Here is a 5982-nt window from a genome sequence, read left to right on the forward strand (position 1 = left end):
CCAATGTTTTGAAATAAAAATAGAGTACCTTCAAATTTTGGCTGCATAGGTATGTTATTTCTTCTTCTTCTTCTTCTTCCTCCTCCTCCTCTTCTAGTCTTCTGTGATGTGGATATAAGATCCATGTAACTACTGTTTGGAAATCTCTGAGGATATGATAGAAGTAAGAACAATTCGAAGGAAATTGAGTCTCAGGACGCATGATGGGAACTTAAAAAAAAATCAATATACTGTGGTGTGTGAAGTTGGCTGCTGGTCTCAAATTTTAGTACAAAATATGATGTGTTGTGGCTTCCTTAGGTACTATTGTGTGAAATAGACATGACACATCCCTTTTGATCTCTTCATTTTTCTCAGGAAAGATTGGGTGCCCATAAGTCAGGTCAAGAGAAGCAGCAGGACAAAGTTCACAAACAACACTGTTGCTCTGTGCTCCAAACCTAATGATACTACTTTGATCTTCCTCAGCACTGCAGGAAGTGTGACACTGGCATGCATTATATATACTATAGGCACCTCAATGTGAACGCCAACATGAAAATTCAGTTTCCAGAGCAACCCTGATACCACACTGTCTTGACTAACCAGGAGTGACAGCACTCCCCACTGTTAACACAGCTATCCTGTGAATTATTTTTCCTGCAGAGATGGTGGTTTTCTTCTCTCTTTGGTACTACTTCCACACAATTTTGTGAAAGCCAGTGGGATTAAATTTTTATTCATGGCTTTGAAACAGATTTATTTTTTTAAAAAAAAACTTTAACTTGATTTTAACCTTTATGGTGATAGAGTCAGCCAATTCACTGAATTGGAAGATGTCCTTATCCTGAAAGCAAATTTAAATCGGCAATTTGGACCATTATATGAAGAAAAAAATTATCATGTGAAAAACTAAATTTAACACTGAAAGTTAAGTGGATATCTAAACCCCTCCCTTCGTTTGAGATAGGTTCTTGCTATGTTTCCCATGCTGGCCAGGAATTTTATACACTCCTGTCTACCCAGCTAAATAGTTATAATTCATACCGGATAAGGAAGGAATGCTGGTCAGACTTATGGATTTCTTTCCTGTTTGCTAATCAGAAATATAAACAGTCCTGGAGAGATGGCTCAGCATTTGCTGTCCTTTTAGAGGCCAAGTATTTGGATCTCAGCACTCGTATAAGGTGGCTTACAAATGCCTGTAACTTCAGTTCCAACGGATTCAATTTCCCCTTCTGGCTTCCATGGACAACCGTGAATAAGCAGATACACAGACAAACAAATAAAAATAAAATAAATATTTTTTTAAGTAGAAATGATATTTTAAGTAGATACTCCTAATAGTAAAATGTCTCTTCTTGGCTTTGAAATGTCATTTGCCTTTGAACCTCTATAATATAACCCCCAAAGTCCAGTCTTTATTTGCTTCTTAAGTATATATGACTGTAGCAGGAAGGTGTTATATAACTCTTATCTTCTAAAACATCCAGAAGCTATGGAAAGGGACTGGTTCATGTCCCATTACAGGACCTACTGTTAAATCTTCCTGCATAATAACCAGAAAATACTTGGAGCATTTGAGGGCCTTTAATAAGAAGCCAGCATCTTCTTCAATTATATGGACAAAAAGATGCCTGCAAAAGCTAAGGAACTTGATTTGGAACTGGAGAGCAAATTTCCTGCTCACCACGACCACGAATGCTTTCCTTCCCTTCACCCCTTCACTAGGCAATAGCACCCTGCTTTTTTTTTTTTTTTTAGATCTTGCATGCTGAGTAGAATGGAGAAGCTGGAAAAGTGTATGGGGAGACTAAGTGAAGTTTAATGGCAACATACCAAAGCTGAGAAAGAAAGAAAAAAAGAATTATATTTTCCCCTAAAGACTTTAAAATAGCCCTGGGAACCCAGAGAATTAAGATATTATTGGGTATTAAGTTACTATGGAATCTGTAAATCTTTATGAAATCTTTTAAAAAATTAAACATATTTAGCTCTATTTTAGTGTTTACCCCTAAGGATGGTGAAAGAACCAAATGAAAACATTGATCACTTAGGAACATTATTTCTGGAATGCCTAAGGAATGTTCACTTGCCTTCTCCATTTACCATGCATGAAAAAAGGAAATTAAAATGTGTTACAATTTTTATAGCTTGCATCTTAGAACTCTATATGTTAAGTAATAGTACTGGAGGAAAAGATTCCTGTAAATTGATCCAACTCTCATCATTTATGAGCATTTAATAATAATAAGCTGCTGTTGCAAAGGAAAAGACATGGCCTTATGAATTAATATGAGTTTCTTCACATCCTGGCTTCCCAGAACTATTTCTTATGTATTATGTGTATAGTAAGCTCTTGAACATTTTCCAAAAGTTTAGAATGAAGGACAAGTCAACCTTTCTTTGTTCTGATTAAATTATTGTTTAATTTCTCTTAAATTCAGGTGCTTACTAAACTACCCAGTACAGTAGTTTATTGTTATTTACAGCAGGCTGTGTAAGCATTTGGGTCAGGGGACTGTAAAAGTAAGTATATTTCTTCACCATGACCTAGGAGATATTAAAATATGGATTTACTTTTGGTTACTGTCTCAGGCTCCACTAAGGCACAGCCCTTGAGCATGCGAGCTTCCTACTACAGAAGGTCAAGTGTGTTGACACCAGAAGACATGACGATGATGGAGAATTAGGTCAGAGAAGGAAGCATATCCTGCTGCTTTGTGACTCCAGAGTAAAATTTATCCTGGTGGACACATGCACTTGCTCCTTTTAGCATTAGAACACTGGAACACCTTGGGGCTTAGAAGAGTTTTACATGCAACTGCATGGAAACACCCAAAGAAGAATTTTTTGCTTAGTAATGACTGTGTCCATACTCCAAGTAGATACCCAGATCCACTTAGTGAAAGAGGGCACGTCATAAAAAGATAACATAACATACCAAAATGTCTATGTTAGAGTCCCCTGTCTTTCTTTAAGTCAGATTACATAAATAAAATGCTTTAGTCTACTCTACTCTAAATATACAAGAGCTCAGGTATTTTCTTGTATCCCATGGCAAATACAATTTGAAATTTCTTGTTAAGATCATTGTGTATTATCGAAGATCAACTCCATTATTCTAGGGAAACAGAACATTCAAAATTGAATAACTATAGTAAACATAAAAATGCACCTACCAGGTTAACCTTCAAGGAAGGATTTGTTACCTCACTTGTTTCTTTAAGGGGACTTCTCATCTTCAGAGACACCTTTCCCAAGGGTATGCTCTTGAAAAGGAATACATTTATACCCAATGCCTAATAGAGGCCTGCGTCTGTCAGTTCAGTGAAGGACAACTCTTATGAATAGTCCTGGCTCCAGACCTGTCCACAGAGTTCCCTTTGTACTCACAGGTCCTTCTCTATACAGGAGTGCTTATCCTAATAAGTAGCAGCCCCATAAACTCCATCAGTAGCATTCTTACCTATAATTGAATCAAACCCATCTAGTCTCATTTGGTGACTCACCATATTCAAAATAGTAATTTGAGCTGAGTGTTGTGCCATACACATAATCCCAAGGCTTAAACGTTAGGGTAGGAGGATTTTGAGCTGGAGGCCAATATGAACCACATAACAAGTTCAAAGCTAGCCTGGACTACATAGAAAGACCTTGTCTCAAAAAAAAAAAATGAGTCTTCTGGTATTGTGCCCAGATTACGACTCCCAGAAAGGGACCATCAGAGAGGCCCAGACTGTAATAAGCAAGGTTTAATCAGCATAATTCAAACACATTTGGAACTCATCTCCATCCCTATCCCCATTACAATGAGGTAGAGAGGAGTTGTATCTCCTCTGTGGAATAAGCTTTTCAAGGCATAACTACAAAGACAATCTTTGAAGATGCTTTGGCATGGGTACAAGGACTTTTGCTCCCTCCCATTCTGTTAAGTCAGCTTTCTCCTTGTTCTTAGAGCAAGGCCACGTTCTTGAGTTAGGCCATCTTTATCAGCCTGTACCAGGTGTTTGGCTGGGCTGAGCTAAGAGACCTTGTGCTCGGAATGTCCTGGGTCGGAGAGGGGAAGGCCACTATCTTCCTGGGAAAACATCTGCTAGGAAATTTCTTCTTGCCTCTTTGAGACTAAGGGGTGAGGGTCTCATAGTATCTTTTAAATGCAAGGTTTAAAAGTCTGTTCCAATACCTATGTCAGTAAGAATTCTAAATACTAGAGATGTTGAGGTGAGAAAGTCACAGCTTTGTTATTTAAAAAAATAAAAAAAATGCATGCATGTACCTCTGTGAATGTGGGTGCAGTTGCCCCCATGGGCCAGAAAAAGACATCAGATAACACCTGGAGCTGTAGTTACAGGGGTTATGAACCACCAGATATGTGTGTTCGGGAACTGAACTGAATCCCAGAGATCTTCATTCTCTTCAAATGATAACCAGAAATAATGTGCCCACCACTATCTCAAAGTGTGCATGCACATATATTTTCAAAATAATTTTAAAGTGAGAGGTTTCATCCTCATATGAGAGCTCACTTCTAAATGTTGTTTGTAGTTTCAAATAATTAATTTTTCAGACATGGGTTCTCTTCAATCTTTTATGTACTTTATATATTTCCCCCTTAATCATGTTATTTGCAATTCCCCCATTTTGGGGGGGGCATTTCCTTCTCTTTCCCTTATTAGATTCAACAACTATACTTCATGACTCTTTAGACAGCCATTGTTGGAAGAAACTATGAAAAAGCACAATACCAGTAAAGACTTCAGTTTGAGCAAAACCGGAAGGCATATAGCCCAATACTCATCATTTCTATAGGGTTCTACATCTTCTATCTTTTGAGCTTCTAACACGTGCTCGCTCACATCACTATGCTCTTGATTCTTCTTGCAAGAATCAAGGTGGGCATCAAATGGACACTGAAATGAGTGCTTACTGGTTTTGGAAACAATAGAGTATGAATTTCTTTGGTTCTTTGTCTACTCACCTCTCAGTTCAAGATGGTCCTCAGTGAATATTAAGAGTGGAAACTCTAGACCCAGCTTGCCTCTGATCTGCTATTGACTACATGGCTTAGAGCAAGTTCCTAGTCCTTTGTGTATATTGGTTTCCACATCTTTCTTAAAATTGATTTTTATTGAGCTCTACATTTTTCTCTGCTGTCCTCCCTGCTTCTCCCTTCCCCTTTAACCCTCTCCCAAATCCCAATGCTCCCAATTTACTCAGGAGATCTGTCTTTTTCTACTTCCCAGGTCAATTAGGGCTCTCATTGTTGTCTAAGTTCTCTGGGATTGTGATTTGTGGGCTGTTTTTCTTTGCTTTATATTAAAAAGCCACTTAGTAGTAAATAATATGATACCTGTCTTTCTGTGTCTGGGTTACCTCACTCAAAATGATGTTTTCTAGCTCCATTCATTTTCCTGCAAAATTCAAGATGTCGTTTTTTTTTTCTGCTGTGTAGTACTCCATTGTGTAAATATACCACATTTTCCTTATTTATTCTTCGGTTGAGGAGCATTTAGATTGTATCCAGGTTCTGTGTCATGAGCCATTTCCCCCCTAAAAATCATTACAGAAACCATCATCCTGGGGAGTCTGCAGAGAACCCCACACCCATAATTATGTTCTATTGAGAAAATCTGCCCCACACCCAATTAACTGCTAATCTGTTAGCGGAACCCGCCTCACATTCCAGCTATCCAGGGAACCAGGTGTGGCAACTTGTGACTTCTTGGCCCACCTCCTGGCCTACATGACCTGGAACACGCGGCAAGAATCCAGTTTCCCTGCCCTCAAAGTCCTCATCCCGGGCCTATATAAGCAGCAACCATGACCCTAATAAACTGGAGGCTTTGACAAATCTGCTTGGCGCTCCTTCTTCTGTCCTAGCTCATTCCCTTCCAGGTAGCGCCCCTCCGAGACCCTGGAATAACTGATTGCAGGGTGGGTTACAAACCCCTAGACTGAGTAACCCACCCCAACGCAATCGACAGTGGCGCCCGAACCAGT

This window comes from Alexandromys fortis, unplaced genomic scaffold, assembly GCF_014885135.2.
Source record: "Alexandromys fortis isolate MF-2015 unplaced genomic scaffold, M_Fortis_MF-2015_v1.1 scaffold_83, whole genome shotgun sequence".
Taxonomy (NCBI): domain Eukaryota; kingdom Metazoa; phylum Chordata; class Mammalia; order Rodentia; family Cricetidae; genus Alexandromys; species Alexandromys fortis.